Below are 26,698 nucleotides of genomic sequence, written 5' to 3' on the forward strand. Positions count from 1 at the left end.
ATACAAGATATAACTCAGGGGATATCATATAAAAGAAAACCTAATTAGAAGGTGAGGCTTATACTCTACTCTTTTTTATTTAATTATGGAAATACAAATACAAAGAAAGGGGCATTTACGATTGAGTTGCCTATGACATTGTTGTCTCTATGGTTGTTGCAAATTATCTTTCTCCTTTGTTTTGATCTCAAATGCCACTCCTAGATGTTGTGCTCAACTATGTTTTAATACAATCCTAAAAAGATGGAACCCCTTCTCTTCCTAGTGACGTAGTATTTAACATAGCTTGGAAACTATTTAAGGTTTAGGGTTTTCACATTTTTCAAGCCACTATTAGTGTTATGGTTTTGGACCTTTTAGGATCTTCTTGAATGTCCACATGTGACTAACTCCACATATCTAAGTAATGGTGTTGATGCAGCGTCCACTTGGTACCACCGTATGAACTAGTTAGCTAAACTTGTGGGAGGCATAACTTCTGCATATGAAATTTGATTAAGGTGATTTTCACATTGTTTAAATGCTAGAATTAGTGTGTAAAACGACATCAAGAGGCAGAGAGCTATGCTCACAAAGCTGTCACTCGTTTCATATCCCAAGATAACTTTAGAGGGCTTTAAATTCTAAATCTCAAAATTAAGACATATCATAAAATATGTCACAAAAGATAATTCCTCCAATTTTTCTACCCAAAAAATATCAAAATAAATAACAAGTTATCCAATAATTCATTTTAAATCAGTTAAAAAACATGTTTCATTTCAATTTTTATTTGTAGAATTTATTTTAATGTATATTCAAGTGAAACAAGAATTGGAATGTTTTGTGTAGCATTGTCTTGTTATTCTTAATATGAAAAAGTAAAGTATTTATGTATTCTTAAAATGGAATGTGTGTCACTTTTGTGGTGAGGAGAGGAATGTGTATAAAAAGAAATTACATACATAAAGCAAAATGAAAAATAAAGTGTTACTTTCCCTTTAAGTTAAGCTATGTGATCAATCAAACAAGGAAAATATTTTAGATTGTTTTGCGTATGATAAAAGGTCCTATGAAGACCTATTTGTCCTTTCCACTCTATAAGTAACTGGGCCTTGCGGAGATATCTTTTGTGACGGGTACTGGGGCTACGTCCCGAAAGAACTGGTGACGCTTCCAGCAGCCAAAAAATGACGGGTACTGGGGCTACGTCCCGAAAGAACTTGTGACGCTTCCAGCAGCCAAAGAATGACGAGTGCTGGGGCTACGTCCCGAAAGAACCGGTGACGCTTCCAGCAACAAAAAGAATCAACCAAGGTATTGAATGAGGCTTTAGTGCTTCCCACACCTCCACCTATAGGGAAAGATGCCCTAAAATTTGGCCAATAGGATACCTTCGTCTCACGGAGGCAGTCGAGTCTTTAGCTTCTTGGTAATCGGTTATCAGTACCGAGCACTATACAGGTTGGGTAGCCCCATATAGGACCGCACGCACTGAGCCTAAGCCGAACCCCCTCTGAATCGGGTCTCTGTGCTGCCTGGGTTGTCTTTTCCGTGGACTGATTGAAGGATTTGAAGCACCCTAAAAGACAACTTCTATGTTTCAAAATGTAACATGACCATGGCGGCTTATTGGATGCCTACCCCCAACAGTCCTAACCTAAACTATAAATTATTTTGTGGCCCATGTGGGGAAATTTAGTTTGTTCAAGTTATGATTGCTTTTACGTGTCTTCCTTCACTTATGGTGTGAAAAATTAAGCTTAAATAAACTAAGTACAAAAGGTTTTTACACTTGATTCCCTTTGTTCAAAGTTTAGAGTAGCTTAGTGTGTGTAGTGAAATGTGTGTGTAAGTGACAGAGTGAACATACAAAGTTTGTATTCATGTGGATATTTGATGATCCTTTTCAAATTCGTCTACTTACACTAAATTATGTTTGTTCCTTACCTGCAAATAAAATAATGTGTGGTTGATGGGCCACTTACTTCCTTCCTATTACACTATGTGAGCCTAAAAAGGGAGATGAAAAACTGAGTGCTTTGAGAAAGATTTCAGATGCAAGCCCAGGATCGTCTAAAAGACGCAAGGGAAGCAGGGGCTACTCCCTTTCTTTAATAACACCAGTTCCTAGTCCCAATGCTACTGAAGTAAAGATGCTTTGGTTAGTAAAAAATATGAGTGAATTATGGGCCACTTACTCCTTTGCTAATTAAACTATTTGACTTCGGTAAAATAGCAAAACAAATTGAAAAAATGTGTGGATTATGGCCACTTACTTTTCCCCTTATTAAGCTATGTGTGAAATGTAAAAATTTTAAAGTAAAGGCTAAGTAATTTCCCTACTAATACTGATTATTAAAACAATCTGAACTATATGGAAAAAAATTGCAGAGGTGAAGGCAATTCACTAAAGGTTGCCAGTCACCCACGAAAGAAAAATTACAATGATTGTTTTTGTTCTTTGTAAACTGTGGGGTTAGGCTCTGCACAAGCGAGCGAACCGTGTGTCAATCTGCAAGAAAATGATAAGTGTTAAGCCAAATTATAGATATTAAGAGTGAGAATGATTATAAGCAATATGCATTATCAATGTTCTAAATTTAAACTTATATGATTAAAGAACAACGTATTTTATAAATGATACTATACTAGAAATAATTTGACTAAAATTTACAATCTCACTAAAACAAATTAGTATTGAAGAACTAAAGGCAAAATTTATACCTTTACCATAAATTCAGTTAAATTAAATGACATCCTAAGCAATAACACAAGGCCATGTGCAAGAAATTTAAAGTAGAGTATAAAGAAGTATCAGAGTACTTTGTAAAATAAATGTAGAGATAAAAAACTATACTAATTATATGTTATTAGTCAATCCGAAATGCATTATCTAATATTTTTTCTCAAAACTTTGGAAATGAGTGGATATTTATGGTAGGAATGTAGCTTGAATATGATATAGATTAATACATTAAATTTTTTATGATATATTCCATTAAATAAATTCAATAATCTAAAATTATAATTATCTCAATTTCACACGGTGAATTAAAAAATCTTAAAAAACAAAAAATCTGATAAAATATAAAAAAAAAAAAATGCATCAAAAAAATTATGACGCATTCCATTAAATAAACTTAACAAATTAAAATTATAATTATCTCAGTTTCACACACTGAATTAAAAAATATATAAAAATAACAGCATTAAACTACATTTCATGTTAAAATTTATAATGAATTATATAAATATCATTAAACTCATCATAAAATTTAGGTAAAGAATTAAAAAATTAAAAAAAGAAACAACTCGTAAAATTTAATAATTTTAATAATTACCTTTTTAATTTTGGACAATCTTTTACACTATTTAACGAAGGAGGAATTGCACACTATGAATCCTTAGTATCCTATCCATGTTGGAGAGGGGAAAAAATAAAAAATAAAAAAAAATTCCAAATTTCTAGCACTGTTCTATTGATTGGTCCTACTGATGGGGATGAACAAAAATGAGTCTAATCCTATATCCAATATAATTCTATGTATAGTACTCAAAACTGTCAATGTAAAAAGTGTATGTATGAATTTGGGGTAATACATTGAAAAACTGAAGGCACTGTTCTTTCTCTTGTAAACTTCACTTGATTTGTCTGTAGATCTTCCAGTGTACCATCCACCATAGTTGTAACTTTTAGTGCCAATAGTAACCCAAAAATGTCTTTGCACCATCGACACTAGGGAAATAAGGTGGTTCAAAATATATCTGACGTAGGGCATCACAAGCACCTAGATATGATGGACCCTTCATTTCAGTGCTACCCATGGTTGTTACTACCAGCTGCTGATATGAGAAGAAAAACCTTTTCACCACGGCTTCTATTGCCTGGAAGGCCAACAGAACATGTATTGTTGCAACATGGTAAGCACCTGAAGTGTTATGTGAGCATAGTCCATGTGAATGAAACAAATGCATAAGTGCCTCCTGGAGCCTTGGTCCACCCTTTGGATCAGCCTCAACACCGATGACTTTGGGCACCAGATGCCTTAGTTCCTTGCATGCATTTGTAAGGTCTCTAAGGGGGGCAGACCGAAGGCAATATGCGCCTGCAAGCGTACTAGTGCTGCTAATTGCCAACAGGTGTTTAAGGCAAAGGAAATCATCTGGGTCCATCACTAGAAGCAAATTCACAATTTCTGTGAGCATGTTCCACATCCTTTCAACCATCCAACAGTCTGTGGATGCTCCTACGAAATCCCCAGAGTCTATTCTTTCATATACTCTCTGCAACAATTCTTGGCCTACAAATACCCAGGCCTCAAAGATCTAGAGGACATTGCAAAGTTTGGCATCTTCTAGATTATGGAACTGTTTATGTTGTTTTAAAGAGTGCAAATATCTTGGCTTGCAGATTCTATCATATTCAAGAAGAGGCTTACCTGACATATTTGGTTCCCCCATACCTAAAGTGAAGGGAGTCCTCTGCATATGGCCTTCAATGGCAAGCCATATTCTAGAAACCATAGCTTCAGCGCTTTTCCATGTACCCAAACGAGGAAGTAAGCTCTCTTCACTTGTTATGCTAACCACAGGTAAAGCACCAGATCTCTGCCATACCTCATGGAAAACTTTCCATGAGAGAACACCACTACTTACTGACAACTGAAGAGTGGGAACCTGCTTGTCATTTTCACAAATCATTGAAATCAACTCAATCTGGGAACTAATTAAGGATTCAAGCCTTCTCTTCCATTCCTCTTTGTCAATGTAAGTCCTTGTGTCACAGAGGACAGATGAAACAAACTGAAAAGTAATCTCCAATGACTGTAAGGCAGCCTTTACCAACCCCTCTCTAGACCAACTAGGCCATTCCTTGAATTTCCACATGGCACTGAGCTCGGGGAGATGCACATACTGCTCGTAACCCGCACACTCCATGGGGGAGGGCTCTATGGATTCTTCAACAAAGGCAAAATAGGATGCCATTTTTTTACAGGACATATTTTTTCCCTGCAAACATAATGAGGAGAGTAAAGACACTAATGCTCTCCATATACCATAATCTAAAAAGAACAACATAATAATAGAATAAACACTAAAATCCATTTTAAACACTAAAATTTTGAAAACTGGAATAGAATAAAATGTTCTTAAATCCTTGATATATTTAAAAAGCTATATATAATATGTTATTGGACAAAAAACATATCTATTTGTTGCAACTCAACTTTTTATGTAGATGATAAAAACTCAACACATAAATAATGAAAAGAGTTAAATAATGTCAACACATAAATATATATTTTTCCAGTTAACAAAGTGAATAGATATAAGCTAAAAATACGGTAGTTGGTCTGTTGGCACTTAAATTCTGAGCACATTACTGTTGCACATCCAGCAAGGACAAAGTCTGTAAGTGCTTTCATAAACTGATTTTAGTCTGAATATCTAAAGTGTTAATATTTAATGTAAATAATGTCAACTCTCATTTCTTTACTTCTCCATTTCTTCCTATGACATCAGATCCTTCTGTTGTTTCCATGTGTGCCTCATTTCTTTATTTCTCCATTTATACTTATTAGATCAAATTTATCTACTGTTTCCACTGTGCATATATACTCACAGTGTTAATAACTAAACAGATTCCTTAACAACAATATTCCACATTTATTAGACTATGCAATTTTTTTGTGATTTTTTACTATCGTTTTCCATTTCTCCATCCAAACAGATGACACCAGTTTCATCTACCGACATACACGTTTAAATGGGTACCCTGTAATTAAGATGTAAACCAGTGATTATTTAATGTTGGTTGCGTGATATGAGTTCATACAATATAGAAGACATTCTATTGCAGAAGTAGATATTAATCTATGAAGGAAAAACATACTCATATCACGCAACCAACATTATCAGATTTCAGAAACCAACCTAATAAAATGGACTTTTCTTTATACAGTTTTGTTTTGTTCGAGTTTTTTTGTGGATGGTGATGACATCATTTTTATTATTTAATTAAAAATGAACTTTTCTGTGTACGTATTTGCGTTGATAGAGTCTATGGATGGATAGAGTCTATGGATGTTGACGATATCATTATCATTAGTAATTAAAAAAAGGTTATAGACTATGGTTGCTATAGGCGCAACCCTTGTTTCAAAATTATGCCGGTGCTTGATACAAAATTATGCCAATGATGGTTGAATTCTAAAGTAATTAATTTATAATTTCATAGTTAAGATAATGAAGAGTAAGATAATAGTAGTTGAGATAATCAAAAGTAGTTATCTTAAACCGTTGCAGCTCCACTTTTGCACACCTCAACAGCTCATAATCTTTTATACGACTGCGTATAATATATCTACAGTATTCATAATTCATTTGTATAATATAAAATTGAATGAAATGAGGACAGATGATTTGCTATTAGAGTTTGCAGGCAACACGAATACTTATTAATCACAAGTTTTAATTGAAAATTTTTACGATCCTAAAGCAGATTTTTGAGAAAAACAAGTCATCAAGAGAAAAATTTGAATCGTAACAAAATTATAATTATATTCAGAAATTTAAATCTTTTTTTATCAGGTTGGAAAAAATAAATTAATAAAAATATTTGAGCGAGGAAAAACTTCTGATGACACCAATTTCATCTACCGACATACACGTTTAAATGGGTACCCTGTAATTAAGATGTAAACCAGTGATTATTTAATGTTGGTTGCGTGATATGAGTTCATACAATATAGAAGACATTCTATTGCAGAAGTAGATATTAATCTATGAAGGAAAAATCGTTATGAAATCTCAGGGATAATATTCAAAATACTTTAATTGCACGAAGGGATACAATGTGTTAGGGTACATTTCCTTATACTGATTGAATTCTAAAGTAATTAATTTATAATTTCATAGTACAACTATCAGCTTTCCTCCACTATTCTTGATTAACAGAGTCCAGTAACAACAGCGGAACAACGGGCGTTCTATTTGAATAATTGACTACAACATTCTATTTGAAAGAAAACAAAAGGCCATTATTGCGCCTGCGGGAATCGAACCCCGGTCAAAGGCTTAGCTATCATTTTATTTGAATAATTAACAGCGTTGTGTTTGAAACAAAATGACCATTGTTGCGTCTGCACAAGTCAAACCTTGGGCCAGCATTTGAATAATTAGCAACGTTTTTTTTTTTTAAACAAAACTAACGCCCATTGTTGCGACTGCGGATTAAACATTTCTGCGTGGTAAGCAACCACTAAAACAAAGATGAAAATACCCACAAAATTTGCAAAAAATCCAAGGTCCTGATCGTCAATCATCTTATGTGTGCAGAGTAGCTACTCCGATGGAAATTTAGAGGCAAATAGATGTTAAAATTCACCAAGAATTCGCAGGCTTCAGATGTATCCAGCCTAAAATGGCTGGAGGTACAAAGATATATACCAATTACAGATCATTAACCAGGGAAGAGTTCATAAAACGGATGCGCACTAACCTTGCCAACCGCAATTTTCGATCACCAATTGCCAGCTGCATATAGTTTCCAACTTTCAGTAAAAGCTCCTCTGTCTATTAAACGTCTCCTCTGTTTGCCACGGAGTGCTCACCTCCCTCTCTGTTAACCGGAGTACAGAAGGTGAATTGTGGCAGAATTGTTTTGCAGATAGGATTGCCGAGACTTTGAATGGCCTGGAGGAGGTTGGTGTGGTTCGTACATGCCGTAAATGAGCTCTCCCGTCGGTAAATGTGCTCATCAATACGATCTGAGTGGAGGCCACCAGTGGCTGCGGGCAGGGTCGATGGGGGCGTCAATGGGCAGCCGGAGGGGGATGCATGCCATGCCGGAGAGGGATGCGGTTTATGATGCATGGTCGAGGATGCATGGTTTATGATGCTGTCTGCGGCTGTCAGAGGGGGTACCTCCATAGCATTAACTTTGCTATGGAGGTGGAAATAGGACTCGCCATCTACTACGGCTCCATAGTCTACTGAGCACACAATTTTGCCGGTAAAAGAATTTAAATTTTGGCAAGATTTAGAAAAAAAATTCACATGATTTTTTTTGAAATTTTGGTATATCTATGGTCACTCCGTAGTTTAATGAGCACACAATTTTGCTAGTAAGAGAATTTAAATATTGGCAAGATTTAGAAAAAAAATTCACATGATTTTTTTTGAAATTTTGTTTTTTTCCTTTCTTTTCGAGTTTAAGATTTTCACTGTTTTAGTATTTTTAATGTGGCTCGATCTATTAAGATTGGATTTATTGAAGTTTTTTTCACCCCTTCTAACAAGAATTGAATTTATTTTCACACAGCCAATTAAAGCAAGAATTTGGTCATATTGGAAAATTGTGGCCTCTTTACGCTTGTTACATCTACTGTCAAGAGTTGCACACGGAAGACGTGAAATGACAATGTCAAGAGTTGCACATGGAAGACATGAAATGACAAACCAACACAAGAGGACAAACAGGTGGGGATCACCAGGAGCTCCTACAAGTAAAACGCCACACAGGCTTCACATTAATCTCCAATAATAAATAGATACAATTTGTTAGGGACAACAAATCATATCCCTGAATAATAGAACCTGAATGACTAAGAAAAGTAGAATGCATAACTATGTAACAAGAATAACTTATTCTCCATTAATTCTAACACTCCCCCTTAATGGAGAAAGGGTTCTTAAACACACCTAATATGTCCCTAAACAATTCAAACTTTAGTCTTCCCAGAGGCTTAGTAAATATATCAGCCATATTATCACAAGAATTACAATATTCAACACAAATCTCTTTGGACTGCACCTTTTCCCTGACAAAATGAAATTGAGTGTCTATGTGCTTAGTGTTTTTATGAAACACGAGATTGTAAGCCAGTTTGATGGAACTTTGATTATCGCAATTGATAACCGTAGCTTCTGTCTGTTCTTCTCCTGCATCTTGGAGAAGTCTGCGCAACCAAACTGCCTCACATGCTGCTGCACACATAGCTTGATATTCTACTTTTGCTGAGGATAAGGCTACAGTATGCTGCTTCTTGCTGCACCAAGAGATGACCCCGGACCTAATGCTAAAGGCGTAACCTGTAATTGATCTTCTATCATCTAAATTTCCCGCCCAATCAAAGTCTGTATAACCTGTCAAGCTAACATCAAATGAGTCAGAATACAAAATACCAAACTCTAAAGTTCCTTGCAGATACCTCAGTACTCCTTTTGCTTCAAGCCAATGGTTCTCATGAGGTTGAGTCATGAACTGACTCAAAACACTCACTGCATAAGATAGATCTGGTCTCGTGGTAGTCAAATAGATAAGACTACCAACCAACTGTCTGTACAATATTGCATCTACATATTTCGAACCATCGTTCACCTGAAGTTTGTTGTTCTGTTGTAAAGGCACAAATGCAGCCTTGCACTCATCCATTTTGAATTTAGTCAACAAACTCTTAGCATACTTACCATGGGACAAGAAAGTTTGGCTTGAATCTCTCCAAGCTTCTAGACCCAAACAGTGATGCATTTCTCCAAGGTCCTTCATCTCAAATTTCTGTGATAACTGTTGCTTGATTTCCTCAATGAGATTGTCTGCATTCCCTGTTATAATCAGATCATCTACATATAAAGAAATCAACACTATCTGCCCATCATCATTAAACACAATATACAAATTAGGATCATTTTTGCTCCGTTTATAACCACGCATGAGAAAAAATGAATCAATTTTTTCGTACCAAGATCTAGGAGCCTGCTTTAAACCATATAAAGCTTTATTTAATTTACATACTAAATGCTCTTCTCCCTTCTTAACAAACCCCTCAGGCCGCACTAAGTATACTTCTTTTAAATCACCATTTAAGAAAGTAGATTTAACATCTAATTGATGTATTTTCCAATGATGCTTAGTGGCTAGAGCAATAAGCAATCTAATGGTATTTAATTTTGCAAAAGGGGCAAATGTTTCCTCAAAATCAATACCTTCTTTCTGGAAATACCCCTTTGCAACCAACCTTGCTTTATGCTTATCAATAGGCCCATCTGCTTTAAATTTCAACTTAAATAACCATCTGCAACCTATGGGTTGTTTATCATGAGGAAGCTTTACTAGATCCCAAGTATTATTCTTAATAATATATTCATATTCCTCCTTCATTGCTTCCTTCCATTCATAACTCTTGCTTCATAAAAATTTGAAGGTCCTGCAATGTTTAACATACTAGTCATGAGCGCACAATCCCTATATCGAGCTGGTAACTATTTCGGTCTGCTAGATCTCCTGAGTGGTGGGGTGTCAACTATTCTTCTTTGTTCTTCTCTTTTTGGAGTGAACTCAATTTCCTCCTCTCTATCTTGCTGTTGTTGTTATTGTTGTTCATTGATCCCTGTTTCAACATCTTCATCTGAAAGTAAGGGTACATGCCATTCTTCATTATCTTGAATAGGGTTTCCATCATCAACCTATTCATGGAATACTACGTCTCTACTAACAAACACCTTGTGAGTAGAAGGATAAAACAATTTATAAGCCTTATACTCACTGCAGTATCCAATGAAGGTACATCTAATGGCTTTTGAATCTAACTTCTTCCTGTTTTCTTTGGGAACATGCGCAAAAGCTTTACAACCAAATACTCTAAGATGACTTACTGCAGGCTTGAAGCCAAACAACGCTTCAAAAGGAGTTTTATAATCAAGACTTTTAGTAGGACTCCTATTCTTCAAATATACTGTAGTATTGACAACGTCTGGCCAAAATCCATTAGTTAGATTCTTACCTTTCATGTCGTACCCAGCATGTCCCAAAAAACTACGTACCTCCTTCTATCTTTTGGGAGTTGGAATTTTTAGAATTACTTCTACCTTAGCAGGGTCTTCTTTTATTCCTACAGCAGAAATATAATGCCCAAGCACAATTCCTTCATTCATCATCATGTGACATTTTTTAGTGCTTAAAGAAACATTAGTTTTCTCACATCGGTCTAGCACTTTTTCGAGATTGGATAGTGCTGGTTCAAAATCCTCACCATAAGGTGTAAATTAATCCATGAATACTTCTAAACAGTCATTTAGCAAATCTGCGAATATTCCCAATATTGCCCTCTAGAAGGTTGCTAACGCATTACAGAGTCCAAAAGGAAGAACTATCTATGCAAAATTCCCACAAGGGTAAGTAAAGGTGGTTTTATCTTGATCCTCTAGGGAAATACGTATTTGATTATAACCACTAACGCCATCTAGAAATGAAAAGATTTTTTTTCTAGATAAGATGTCAAGGACTTGATCTATAAATGGCAAAGGGAAATGGTCCTTTTGAGTGCCTTTGTTAAATTCTCTGTAATCTACACAGATCCTCCATTTTCCATTATTTTTGGGAACAATAACAAGTGGAGATACCCATTCACCGTCGGAAATGGGACAAATTAAGTTGGAATTTAGAAGTTTTTGCAATTCTTCTTTTACTATTTATTTAAGTGGTGGGTCCATGAGTCGTTGTGGATGCCTAACTAGATTGAAATATTCTTTGAAGTAGATATGGTGGGTACACAGGTTAGGGTAAATTCCTTTCATGCCTGTGTAATTCCATGCAAATGTGTTTTTATGTCTTTGTAACAACATCTTGTTCAGTTCGGGAGTCAGATTAGGATTAATATTTAAAAAAATTCTTGGCTCTATTTCAACTGGGATGCTCTTGAGATTAGGGATGGTTTTCATATGTTCTAGACTCAAGTCTTCCATGGTATCTTATACCCCTAAATCATCAATAGAAGTAACAATAAGGGAATTTCTAATAAAGTTGTTGATAATATCATCCTCGTTTTTGTTTTTAAAATATTGGGCTTTACCAAGAGTGAAGATTGGTTGATAATGATATGATTCAGGTTCAAATTCATCCCATAATGGATTGTCCAAATCCTTGGTTTTACAGGAGGATAAAGGCTGAGGTTCTTCATGGCTTGTCCATCTGAAATCATCATGAAGCTCGACCTACAACCTATGAATGCATATGCAATGGCCAACCAAGGCCTTCCCAATATCAGGGGGTGTCCCCCCATATTTGATTTGGTTTGCAAAATAAGGAAGTCTACTGGATACCTCCAAGAGTCCATTGTGATGACTATGTCCTCTACCACTCCTTCAGGTTTAAAACACGACCTATTTGCTAGTTCTATCACTATAGGTGTTTGTCTTATCTCGTACAATCCTAAAGTGGTGAAGATTTATTTAGTCGTTACATTCATTTCTACCCCTAAATCTATTAATGTATTTGGAATGGGCTTCCCATCAATATAAACAGTGACTGTAGGATTTCCCAGGTCATTGTATTTAGCCAAACGAGGTTGACTAGTCATTAGTTATGATAATTTTCCCATCACATGGATGGTAATAGGATCTTTGGGCTTCCTTCCAGGTTTCTTACTATTTTCACATAGATGGGAACATCCTTAATGACTTGCAACAAGGGAATCCTTATGTGTAGATTTTTTAACTCGAGAAAATCAGGTTCGGGTTGTGGAATCATCCTAGTTTCAACTAGTCTTTGCGGATATGGAGGATCTTTTTTTTCTATAACAGTTGGATTGGTTGTTACAGATGTGTCAACATTACTTGAATCATCTATTATAGGTGTAGTAGTTTCGTCAAAATCCACAAGATCATCCCTAGGTGACTCACATTCCTCTTCGGTAATGAAATCATAGGTTTTTTAGTTTACTACTTTTCCTTATCGAAGGTGGATCTCATTGCATCCAATAGCGGTAATGTAGTAAGTCTGAAAAGTAGCAGGGGCTTCTATATTTTGAGCCGCCTTATTATTTAGGTTAGGGTTAAACTTTACAGGTAATTGGGGACGTATGGGAGGAGTAGTAGCAGATGATGAGAGAGGTGGAAGTTGCAATTGTTCTTACATCAGTAATGTGGGAGGAACCAAACCTAAAGAGTTTTCCCTCCAATTCTGGGGCCAAGAATATGACTGATATGGAGGATACTAAAAAGGTGGAGAGGGAGACCATTGGTTCCATGGTCAACAAAATTGAGTTGAAGGAGTAGGATACTGCCATGGAAATTTCTGAGCATTATATACATTATTCCACAGATTAAAAGAAAAATCTTGAGACATACCTGGTGGTCGTGGCTGCCAAGGCTTCCTCGACCCAATAAAGTAAGAAGAATGGACCTCCTCACTTGATTCTTTGAGCGATTCCTTCAGTCTTGGGAGCTATGGACAATATCCTATAGAATGGTCTAGGTCACACATATTGCATAAGTTGATGTTGTTGACTCTACATTCCTTCAAGGAATGTTTCTCTTTACATTTTGGGAAGAACACAGCCAAAGCTTTTTCAGCTTCATCCTATGCCTTTTTCACTTGTGCTATCATTAGTTGCGTAGTAGATAAGGTACTAAGAAGATCCGTCTTTAAACTTTCAAACAGGTTCCCAATCTTAGCTCTGGTCACACCTCCATTCCCAAATTTCTATATTTTAACAGAGGCATCCCATGCCATACTTCTTCCTCGTGACGATCCTCATGAACACCTTAAGAAAATATTTATTATCTCATCATATGGCTCTTTTGATATATCTCCTTTTCCTAACAGGGTGCTAAAACTAAAACTGAAAAGAATACTCAGGGTGCTAAGCTTATTTATCACACCTACCCACTCTAACTGATCCACAAGATAGTTGATTTGGTGAATTCAAACAACCAGTGTGACCATGCAAGCACTTTATCCACTAGGTGAGCTCTATGGATGTGATTGTTCACGAGAAAAACAGAAAACCCACCGATTGACAACTCCAGTAAAAACTTGCATACAAATTCAACTTTGACATAATTTAACAATTTAGGCCCACTTGTTGACTCCAAGAATGTTGCAAAAGGATCTTCAAATGAATGAAAAATGAAGTTCATCTCATCTGAAAGATTTCAATTCTACTCTAGGTGGTCTACATACCATGAATACAAACCTTTATAAGCATCCTTACTTTCATGCATGATAGGGATGCAAACCTTTATTTGAATTTTGTAATGAAACCCCCGTTGGAAAAAACAATGATGCTGGCTGTTGAATTATGTCTTCATCACCCCTGTTTTCAAGCTCACAACTAGCTAAAGGAGGAGAATTTTGACTACAGAAACCATCCAAATAACTAGCTATTGGATCATTGAAAACCTGAGAAGATTGTTGCAATTTATTGTGTATTGTTTCCAATGAGACTATATGATATTTCATAGGCTCACCATCCTTTTCTTCAGTGATAGTTTTAAATTTTTTCTTGAGGAACTCAAAAGAAGAAAAACTAAATGGCACAAAACTACCTTGAATTAATTCACAATTCTCTTCATGTTTCAACCCTCCAACTGCATCTTCAATCTCATAGTTACTCAATGGCTTTGATTTTTAACTAAAAAGTATTTCGTATAATGAGTAACAAGGTCATCAAATCCATGAGAAGGTTGCTACCAATTTATGTTGTTGTCAACTTGCTTACCTGTTTCATTGGTAATCTTATAATTTTCTTTCAACAGTTCAAATGAAGCAAAAGATAAGGGTAGAGGGTTTCCATTGTAAAACTCATTGTTTTCCTCATGTTCGATGTCAAGACTATGGGACTGCTGACTTATAACACTATGAAATTTCTCCTTCAGTAATTGAAATGAAGCAAAACACAAGGGCAAAGTTTCTTCACCTGATTCAGTATTTTCTTCATGTTCTTCATTGTTGTCATGTCTGAAATATGAAGGTTGACTACTTTCCTTAAATTTCTGAAATTGAACATCCTCTTGCTAATAAAATGTTGTTGGCTGTTGTTCATGACTGTCTTCAAGTGAATATATAAAACAATCAGTTTCTATCTCATGGTGACATGAATCAACAACCTCTCCTTCTTCTGCAAAATTTGCTTGGAAAGGAGGTCTTCTTCGCTGCTCTCTAACAACGAGTTTGTTTTGCAAAGTGAACATTTCCATCAAACTTTCCATGTTTTTCACCAATGCATCCAACGTATGGCCTAATGACGAAAAATGATCCTCCTTAACCACTCTCCTTCTTTTAGCTTTCATTTTGGCCCTTTTGATCAGCAGATTCGCTTCCACACCAACAACATTTTTTTGCATGTCCTCCAAGATAGATGGATTCTTCTCTCTGATTTGATAGGAAAGTTCAACATCAAATCCATCTAGGTAATGAAGCATAGCCAACCTTGGGAGAGGCTTTACATCAGCAGGTATGGAATTGTAAATTTTATTAAATCTGGCTAAGAACTCATGCACTGTCTCACAAGGTTTCCTCTTTAGAATGTTATACTCAGTCATAATCTGAAAAGGGTTCTTTTTAACATCCCATATATCAAGGAAAGTGTGCTCAAACTATTGGAAATTAGCAATGCTTCCAGATGTCAAAAGTCTATACCACTTCCTAAACTCTCTTGAAAGGCTTTGAGCTAAAAGCCTCAATTTGATATCTTCATGATCCACTTCCTCTAGATCTATGAAATCAATTATTTTGTCCGCATGTTGCTGAGCTGTAATTTCTCTTGTGCCATTAAATTGAGGCAACCTTTGACCATATTTATGTGGTAAATCATGTAAAGGAGCTTGCAGATTTAATGGAGTATATCGGGCAACAACCATGACTGTGGTTTTTTTAGATGGACTTGTACTAGCGTGACTATAACTATCATTTGGATCTTGTTCAGGATCACTAATACAATAAGGAGATGCATTTGCAGCTTCAAAGGAATGATATACAATTTTAGAAGGGGAATCATGTGTAGATCTATAGTCTTCATTCAGATACAGTAGATAAAGGAAAATCCTTTTGACATTTTCAGGAAAGGATAAGAAGCAATTGATAAAACATAATATTATATCCTGAGGAAAATTCAACTTTAAGTACTTGAATTTCATGTACTATCCTTCCATCTTTCTGTTGTCAAAGCTTGTCTTCCAATGGAGTTTCCAAATATGATTCAAAATTTTGGAGTCGACAGGTGAATGGTTCAGCCTTTTTGTGTCTCACTGTTGTCCACCATCAGCAGTGAAATCTGAAACTTTGATGATCTTTCTCAGAGAAGATGAAACTTTTCTTCCCCGACAACGACACCAAAATGTTAGCACTCTGTAATTTCCTTTAGACTGAGAAAGGATTACAAAGGTAACCACACACCACTTTTAGGCTAGAATATAGCCTTGGAGAGGGCTCTCTCACTAGGTTTTCTTCTCAGTCAATCAACTGACTGGATGATCTTTAATCTTAGGCTAGTTATGAGGATTGAAAGAGCAGGTTTAATTTACTTTTTTGCTATCAGGTGAGAGAAGATAGACCCATTCAACATGGAATTTGTTTCTGTTAATGATTTCAGGTGAATAAGAGGTGATAAAGGTGATTTAGGCAGGGGAAAAATAGGAAGTTTTGCTAGTATTATAACTTGATTTCATTGTAGGGAGGGTGATTGCAGAATTATGAGAAATACATTTAGAGCATCAGGTCACAAGATGAATTCTAATTCCATTAAGAGAAAAAATAAACATAAACTGTTCGAATTACATAAAATAGAGCACAATATTGAATTCTGAAATATTTATTCTTAAGCCAAACATGAAGACATGTATTTAAAGCATGGAATTGTAAGATATGATTGATAACATAGATAAAAACATTACCACCAAAGTCTGACACATGAATCTCTATCGAATTCGTTCTGCCTTCTCCTATTCACTTGAAAAATTGATAAAGAGTACAAAATATCAGCATTGCTTCCTAAAACTGAACAAGATAACCCTTTTACTATGATTTGTACATCTTATATACATCATGAAATTTTATGTCCACCTTAGATGGTCTAAATCCTTCAAAGGAAACCAAGTTTTGGCTATATACATTGAATTCTACTTACTTTGCTGAAAAATAGGAACTAATTAGCCACTGCAAATCTTAACATGATACATCATCAAAGCATTTAATTTCCACAACAGTGCATAACTACATCATCCTAAAGTTCTACGACACCTAATAACATGATTAAAACAACTTCTAGAAACCAAAAATTCGAAATAGCAAGTCGAAATGTCCATTATGTCAAAATCGCAACAAATCTGCTGCGAATCTCCAGTTTCACAACAACTTTCGCAATAGTCCAAGTTGTGCATATATCCAGATTTTCTATAACATTTTGAATCATGTAGGATGGCTTCAAATATCCCTGAGAAACTTATGAACTCACGAAACCACTTCAAAACTGAAAGCATGATCTCTGAAACACTATCTCCCTTTTGTTATCAAATTCACAGCAAACTTGCACAATACCTCCCCCGTGACTGATATTTTTTTAATATATCCTAATCAGTGAATGAGATTGAGTTTAATTTTTTTCAGCAGGTTAATATCATCATAACTCTTCTCCACAAAAAAATCAAGCCAAATCTGACTCATGGATTTCGAGAAAATCTAAAAATGGTTGTAGGTGACAGTAACTTGTTTCTAAAAAATCGTGAAACTTTTTGCACTGAAAGTAACCGAGTTTAGTCATCTCTTCCACATGCATCTACTATAAAAATTCCAGGGAAAATGGGTACACGGTTTAAGAGATATGGTGAACATACGTTTGTGTGGTGCACTTACACAACGAGCCGTCTTTGCATGGCTTTAATAACATGCTTGAACTTTGTCTGAGCAAAAATGGATGATTGATGAGGTTTCCACCCTTGTAAACCTATTTTAAGTTCCCACACACAAAATAATGCCAAAATTTTAATTTTTAATTAAACCGTAATGCTTATGACAATTTTGCAACAACTTGTGCAACATTCCAAGTTTTGTATACTTGCAACCTTGCTCTGAGGAAATGAAATTGATGGGTTGGCTTGAAATGTGTCTGACATGGTTTTGAATTCCTAAAACAGCTTTCAAATTGACTGCACACCCCGTGATCATCTAACTCTCTTCTGCAACAAACACACAACATACTTGTGAAACAAGAAACACAATAGTCGTAGTTCTTGATGGTTGGAGGGATTCTTGAGGCTTGTGATAAGCTTGCTAGGATATATTAGGTCCTTTAAAACATCAATAATATCATAGAAGTGAGGAAAATGCTTACTCGTAATTGGAATGATGACTTCTTGAAATGTGCAACAAGATCCTCAGTTGCGCACCAAACTCCAATGACAGACAACAACGTTCCTTTCGTAGTCTCCAACGCATTTTGAGAGCAGAGAATGGGTTTCGAATGGGTGAAAAGGAGAGCCAAATGCACTTTTTAAAACTTCATCCACTTCTAGAGCTTTCCTTTATGTTAATGATGATCCATTTCAAAATGAAGTGGCATTTGTTGAAATAATTAGAACATTATATGACTTACCATAACTGATTCCCTATAACTAACATGACTCACCTTAACTAACTCATGATGACTAAATCTTTCATAACATGACAATTAACCCCTTTAAACCATAATACTCACAAAATCAAGACTCACATTTACAAATCGACCTCAAACGAAAAAGAAGACTGAAATGACTAAAATCCCTATAATATAAAACCCTAACAAAACACATGGACAACATTCTATAATTGAAAAAAAAGAGAATTTACGAGAAAAAGAGTTTCCTTACTCCTGCACTAGGGTTGTACAAAAACTTACTATACATCCCAAGGAAAAACCGAAAAAGTATTCGCCTTTCCAAAACAAACACGAATTGTATATGGAAAAACCAAAAACACAGTACACTAATTAAATAATTGTTTTGTCTTTCCCAAAACAAACACGGATTGTATATGGTTTACCTTTGCCCCTGGAACTTCCCACTTTAAGAAATGATGGGAAGCTTACGTATCATGGAACATATTAATAATGGTGGAGAAGATACATAATAACCAAGCCATTCCCATGGAGTCACGTAAATTTGATAAGTTAGGATGTTGCATTCATAAGATATTCTAAATTTCACAATTTACAATAAAAAAATAAATAGTTGGTATAAGCTATTGTTGATGATAATGTTTCTTATATTGTATAATTTCCAAAATATCAACCTATACATTGTTACCCTATACACAACGTGACATCAACAACGTGGAAAGATCTATATATTAATTCGTAAATATATTACGCAATTTTTCCATTCACCTTTTATATAATATATTTATTTAATACTATTAGGAAACTGATGTGAAATATACTCTCATCTTCTTTATATAAATATTTTTTCCATGTATTTATTTTTGCTAAATTTTTCTCTATGTATTGGTAAAATTCTTTATATTGGTAAAATTCTTTATATATTAGTAATATTGAAGAATTACACGTTTTTCTTTTGAATGCAAACATAATAATTATTGATTCAAAATTTGATTATGGATATAGATGTGAGGTCCAAAAAAATTAAATAGACATTACTTATGATGCATTATTGAAGTTGTCATAAAGTAAAACAATACACACACAAATTAAATCTAAATAACCATTCTACACATATGTCCAAAATTGAACCCTAAATTCTATTCCAAATATGCATAAAGATCTAGGAGAAAAAATCTAACATGAAAGTAGAAACATGGTGAAAACAAAATGGTTAATTGTTGCAATCCTTATCTCTTGACGATCTACAAACCCTGTCAGTTATGTGTATCCTTTTGAAATTGACTACGGGTATTGCTTTTGCATCTAACCTGTGTTGATGCTTTAAACCTAGTTTATATTATTTTAACCGCAATTTATAGGTATAAATTATATATTATTATAAATATCTTATATATTAAATGAGATTAGCCATGTAAATTAAATAATCTTATATTAAGAAATATATTATCTCATGCATTATGCTTTAACCACAACCAATAGATATAAATCATATTAAAAACGTAATGTATATTAAATTGTATTAACCTTAGGCATACATTTTAAAATCAAACATATAATGCTTTAACCCTAACATTATAATAAACATTATGAATGTTAAATTATATTAACCATAAGACACTTCTAAATTATAAAATATTATATGAAGAATATTAAATTAAGAATATTATAATTCTAGCCCATTATGTGTAGAATAGACAATGATGGGGTGTATTGTTAAGTCACTCTCTGATGTGAAGGTTACCGATACGAAACTTCCAGGGAAAAAATCCAGCCATGTTAGGGGCTGGTGTGGCCCAGGTTGGGTACGATACCTAGGTGATTTTGACGACTTAGATGCCCCTGGGTAGCAATTTCTCAACCCAAAGGTTAAGCTTGCAGTCATCTCAAGACTCAGATAACTTGTGAAACAAAAAAAACAAGAATATTATGATTTTAACCCATTTAGAAAGACAATAAATAATGTTTATATAAATACTTTTTTATTTTCTTACATTACAACTACACATCTTCCCAATAGGTTGTAATATGATAAAAAAATGGTTAGACACACAAATTGGAAATGAATTCAACTATATATTATTAAGAATGGTATGAATGGTGTACATTGTGTACGTATAAATACATAATGAAATTGTTGATTCAATTTTTGGGTTTTCTTGGACTTCAATAACTAATCACCATAACACACACTAAGCCAAACTATAATCTCGAGGATTAGGTGTCTAACATTCCCCCCTTAACCTAAAGGTATGTATCAAAGCCCAAGAATGAGAGCTAAAATGAAAAAATACATGACATCCAATGGTTGAATAAGCTATCTGGTGGTTTTTAGGATAAAACCACAAACAATACAAAAATGTGGGAGAACTCAAGGTCTCAACCAATGATGGTTTAAGGATGACCACCAACTCTAGAACTATCATAACCATTTCTAAGACAAACCAACTCTGGGAATATTCCCAATTTGGCATCTTCTGCTAGTGGAAGTGCTCCTTCACAAATCTTAGCATGCCAAAAACATGCAATCATGCTCATAGAGTATAAAATCTCATGGAGAATAAATCAAAACAACTCTGTCTATAACTCTAAATCTGATTTCTGAACTCAGACTCTAGGTTGTAATAGTAAACTATGATTATCTTTGTCTCAAGACCACTTGACAAATCTTCGAACTTGTAGCAAACCATCAATTCCCGCCTTGTCAGGTACAAGGCGAGAAGATGAAGTACTTTTCAATGCAAGGATGGCCAATACTCTCGAACATCTCCTACGGTATGACTTGTAAATTTTCTTAGAAGTTTTAGACCAATCCGAAGAAGAAATCCATCCAAAATTAATTTTCTCTCTTGTAGTAGTCTTATGATTGAAACCCCTATTTGAATGATTATTATTCTTTCCATAATGTTCACAAGGATGAAGATCATAACAATGATCTTCCTCATGTACATCTCTGTCTCAATATTGGCATCTAACAACTTATTATGGGACAACATCATCCAAAAATCTAGCACTACGAAAATGTATAGGTTCTGAAAAATTAAGAACATGAAAAGAAACATCCTTATTATATCCCACACCAGTTCCGTTTTTGTTGTGCATAATTTCTTCATAAGGTCTAATGAACATCTTGGGGATTATAGGTTTCACATCTATATGCAAATGACCCTTACATATCTTTGTATCCAAATTTTCTCCTGAAATGGTCTGATCCATCAATGATTGTTGATGGAATTCAAACTTAAATAAAGTGTTATGAACAAAAGCAGGTTCATATTTACAAACCATCTTTATTTCACGTAATTCATCATTTTGCAATTGTGATTCTAGCTCAAAAAATTCGATTTTGCTTTGAGCATTTTCAAAACAAATTTGAATGCTAGAGATAATGTCCTTGATTTGGGAATCTCTTCGTTGACAATTCCGTCGGTTGATTTGGATATTGTTATGGACAATAGACAACATTAGAGTGTTTAATAACTCTAACACATTACTAATTTAAGCCTTCATAAAATTAAGGGCATCGACTTCAACCGAAAATGCACCCGTTTACAATGTAATTTGACAAAGAAAGATAGATGAGACCTAGATTTAATATAAATGACTCTCAATCTTGTTCTAGTTTGTAATCAAATTTGACCCTTTTCAAATTTTCACTTGTAGAACCCCTAGATGCAAAGATATAAACAAAGTTTGCAACTGTCGCTTTGAAATCACCCCTTCACTTTATTAAGCTTCTTTTTGCTTCCTTTTAAAGACATTAGATTAAAAAATTTGAAGCATTCAAATCAACATTAATGACAAATTTATGGCATCAAGATTCAACAACAAGTTTTAGGATGTTGGTTCATACCATTTTCTTGGACTTCTTGTGAGCTATATGGACTACCAATCAACCGAAACTCCTTATAATGTCAGGCATGAATGCAATGCATCGACGGATCAGTGCTTTGACCTCTCTACAAATAATTAACACAACTGTTGAAAAATGGTAATAGGATCTGGCTTTTCACCCAACAATCGACCCTAAAGGGAATGGCACTAGTTTCACACTTGTCTCAATCTGTAGGATGGTTCTCAATTTGATGAATTCTCTTGTCAAATTATTAATGTGGTTTTGGAAATCACTACAACCCCATGTACCTCAACAAAGATTGTTAATTACATAGACAAGGCGCAAATAAACACAGTGATGGCTTTGTTGAACTGGGTTTACTGTGTACAAGGCTTCATATTAAAATAGTGTGGGTGGTGTTTATTAGAATTTTATGAACCACGGCTGGATTGAATCAAATGGTCTCAACAAATCAATGCATTCAATAAAATTAATCTTCAAACTTTCCAAAAATATCGTGACATTTCGGCTTCATTGGAGTAGCAAATTGCATAGTTATCAACCCAACACTAAACCAATGCAATTATTGAACAACCTTCACTGCGACAGGGCTAATTTTGAAGAAACCCCCTTCTTCCCACTCGATTAGGCCGATTTCCATGCATATTTTGTTTTCCTTTAGTCTCTTGGAGTCTCCTCTACAACAACCTTGGCTCGAATTTATGAAATTGATCAAACCCTCAGCATTCATAAAAACCTTGATTCCAACAATCTACACTTCATCTTCCCCTCGCACAGAATGCAGATAGAGTTATGACATTAATAGAATGAGGTTCCTCCAACAATTTCCAGGGATCAACTGGATTGATGTGCTACCATTCAATGACCAACTCATGTATGGATCAACTCTCACGTACAGTTAAAGCCCACTGTACGTATTTTAACTTTAGCAATCAGTGCAGAATACTCAATGAATTGAAAATGAATCAAATAAAAAAAACACCAGGGATAGATTCACTGCCCTTTCTTTCCTGTAATCGATATGGAGTGGGGTTTGTTTTAGTTTGAATCCTTGTTGGGGTTTCTGCCAATACTCCTAAGGACATCATTGCACATGAAACCAAAAAAATACAACCAACTAGTCCTGCTTCTTCACTCTGACAATTAGGAAAAAAGGGAAGTACACGACGACTGCTGCTACTTTCTTTAGTGATGGTCACCATGGTGTCGATCAAAGAGCTGATTGTGTATTCAGATGAGGCAAGGATGATTGATTAAATATAAAGGAGGTGCACAATTTTTAAAAATGGAAGTGATATCACGACAACAGTGAACTGTGAAAATTTCTGAATATAACACATTAGAAAACCCTATGCAATATCTGGTTTATTATCTCCTACTTGTTATTTACATTAACAAGTTATTTAATAATATAAACATCGAAATAAACACAATTTTAGCCTTCACAAACATACAGATCAACAATTGAAATAAACTGAGACAACACAAGGGACATCGTTATTTTTGGACAATCGTCCTAGGAAAAACCCAATGCGGGAAAATCGGTGCAACAGATATGAGGGTTTTATTATTATGCAGATTTCTTAATACAAATAGTCTGCCATAAATGACTTACCCTTCAGAGATTATCCTTGGCAGTAGTACCTTTCTCTGGAGACAGATAATCTAGCTAATTAGAAATTAGATGATTGGCCCAACAGAAACTTCTATTGTTCCTCAGCTAGACAGCAAACACTACTCCAAACTATCTTCTGAAACTGCGTCACCCTCCTACAGTTCTGCGTTAGCTAATCAACTCTTAGCCTGGCCCATGAAATCACCTCAATGCAGTCTCTTCAGCCCAACGTCAACTCTACATCCCTCTGTGCTGCCTATGTCAGCCTCTACGGATTTTATGCCAGCCTCTTGGCCCTCTGCGTCCTCTGCGCTGGCCTCCTTAGCCTCTGCGTCAACCCTTGCTTCCTCTGTGTCAGCCTTCCTAGGCTCTGTGCTATCTCTCTGGCACTTTCTCTACCTCTCTGATATGTATTCTCAGCCTCCTACAGAACTGCCCCTCGCTACAACAGATCACTAACTTGATTTCTCAGAAAACCCTGCTCCAGAAAATCGAATTGACTGATCAACTTGGTGTATTTCCAATTGACCCACAAGCCTCCTCTTATATTTTTACTGTTGAGGATTAAACGACTGAGATTAAGTCCCAAATCAATGGCTAAGATTAGATCTAGCTTGATCCTCATTATTTAGAACTTTCTCACCCATATTATATTAATATATATTAATATTTTAATTTTCCTAAGTTTAGACTTAGGAAGTAATTAAAAATATTAAATATTTTAATATCTCTCCATCCAGGTGGAATTTCCCCAAACAATTTCTGGGTCTTGGAGATCCCATGTGCCTTAGCCTGTCCACCAATTTTCATGGCTAGAGCACATCTGATGTTACCAAAAATTAACACTCCCTATTAGCGAGGAATGTGCTCTAGTAATGCTTCAACAAGGAAACATCACACTGATCCTCCACATAGGTACCTGTGTTGATGCTTGACTTGCTGATCCGAATTGGATCTTAAAGCTCTCTAAGTTTTCATGACTGTTTCAAATTATGCTAAAAGATTCAATTCCTAGAAAAGATCGAAGCTATCAGAAGGAATCCTCATAACAATTGCAGTTGTGGCCAGAGCGGAGCAATGAGGACCCTCGGTCAAGCGCGCAGACTGTTGGCCCATGGTAAAGCGCAATGGCACAAAACTGGAAAAACCAGAGGCTAATTCGGGAAATAGAGGTGGATTCTGATATGCGATTAGTGCTAATCGCGTATCGCAGGGCGTCTCCCTCAGTGAAGGAAAGCCCCGAAGAGCTCAGACCTGAAATCGCTATAAAATTCGGAAAAGTAACTGTTTCGGTTCCGTAGCATAGGATTCCCCAAAACCGGCAGGATATTAGAAGGCTTCGAGGCGGTAAGCAGTTTTGACTGAGTCCTGCCCAATGCCACACATCGAGCGACACATGTCCGGCGGAAGAAAGAGAAAACCGCCCTCATCGGATGGGTAAACACCATGCGACTTGTCTGCCCGATATAAAGGACAATCGTAGGATCTGGGGGGGCCCAGATCGATGGCGGAGGTACGTCCCAATGGCTGACCAGATTTGACAAGTCAAAAAGCAAGATGACAGGGGATTTGAAGTCCGATGTGGATGATGAGTTGGTAAATGATTCGTGTTCGTGGGCGATCTTGAAGCAAACAGATTTAACGACCATTCGAATATGATTCAGGGAATCTGACACCCAGTTCATTAGCAAATAGGTGGCCACCTCCCTGCGAGGTGTTACCCAGTGATGATGACGCAGAGCAGAGGAATTCGAACAGACAAAGGAAAGGAAACCAGAAGGCCGGGAAGCGGAAACGAATAGTCAAAAGAACAGACTGGCTTTAAAGCCATAAACTGACAGAAGTAGAGAGAGCAGCATACAGAGAGGCAACACACAGAGACGCAGAAAGCTAATAGCAGAGAACAGAGAGTAGAAGCTGAGCTGACCTGAAGGCAGCATCAAGCCAGATAGAGCCAGAGAGAGTCAGAGAGTCTGTGTACTCCATTGAAGGCTTGAGAGGTTCAAGCAAGCTCCTCGGTATAGGCCTGTCATACTACTGTGACCCTCAGAGGTCGAGTTTTAGTAAGGAGAGTCTATGCACTCCATTCCTACTGACTTCATTCTGTTAGTGAGACTCGAATCGAGCTCACTGTTGTAAAACTCTGCTTGAAAACATAATAGAGAGGCCACCACTGAAAGGTTGGACTAGGAGACGTAGCCCAGGAGCATTGGGTGAACTCCTTATTAAACTTGTTTTGTTTACATGTTTGACTATTATGTTTTCTCTGATTGCCTCAGTGTCTATGTATTCTAGCAATCTTATCAATCCGTTGCATAAGTAACATAGGCACATCCATGCACATGAGTCTGTAATACCTTTCATTATTTATCCTGGATAAATTCCAGATCAAGTGGTATCAGAGCTCCAGGTTGCTAAGGTTAGACAAGCTTGTGCTGGATTTTGTTGTTGAACGCTAACTAGATCAAAGCTTAAATTAGGAGAAGGAGAATTGGCTGAAACTAACCCGGAAATTAGAAGAGTCTATTCTAAGAGGAAAATGTCAGGAGAAAATCCCTTGGAATCAGACCCCCAGTTCATGGATAGTTTTATGACCCTGAAATCCATGGTGGAGGAAATGTATAGGGACTATAAGAAACATAGATATGAAGATGCATCAAGCTCCAAATAAGACAAAGGAGTAGAAGAATCTCTCCTCCATGACCACACCAAAGGCAAAGGGAAAGAAGAAAAATTCCTCATGTCTCCTAATAGCCCTAAAAATAAAAAGAAGACATCTTTGATTAAATTAGATGTTAAATTTGATTTACCAATATATGATAGAGAGTTGAATGCAGAGAAGCTGGATAATTGGATTAGATAGATTGATTTTTA

General features: G+C 35.7%; 2 pseudogenes; both read right to left on the reverse strand.

Annotated features, from left to right (window-relative positions):
• Positions 1-3,675: 3,675 nt before the first annotated feature.
• On the reverse strand, positions 3,676-4,968 carry LOC149217443 (nematode resistance protein-like HSPRO2 pseudogene; annotated as a pseudogene).
• A 1,954-nt stretch (positions 4,969-6,922) lies between these two features.
• On the reverse strand, positions 6,923-7,307 carry LOC149217444 (dolichyl-diphosphooligosaccharide--protein glycosyltransferase subunit 4C pseudogene; annotated as a pseudogene).
• Between the last annotated feature and the right edge of the window lie 19,391 nt (positions 7,308-26,698).

Source organism: Pinus tabuliformis, chromosome 1_1, assembly GCF_031772625.1.
Source record: "Pinus tabuliformis cultivar Carrire ecotype Pingquan chromosome 1_1, CPIR1, whole genome shotgun sequence".
Lineage (NCBI taxonomy): Eukaryota > Viridiplantae > Streptophyta > Pinopsida > Pinales > Pinaceae > Pinus > Pinus tabuliformis.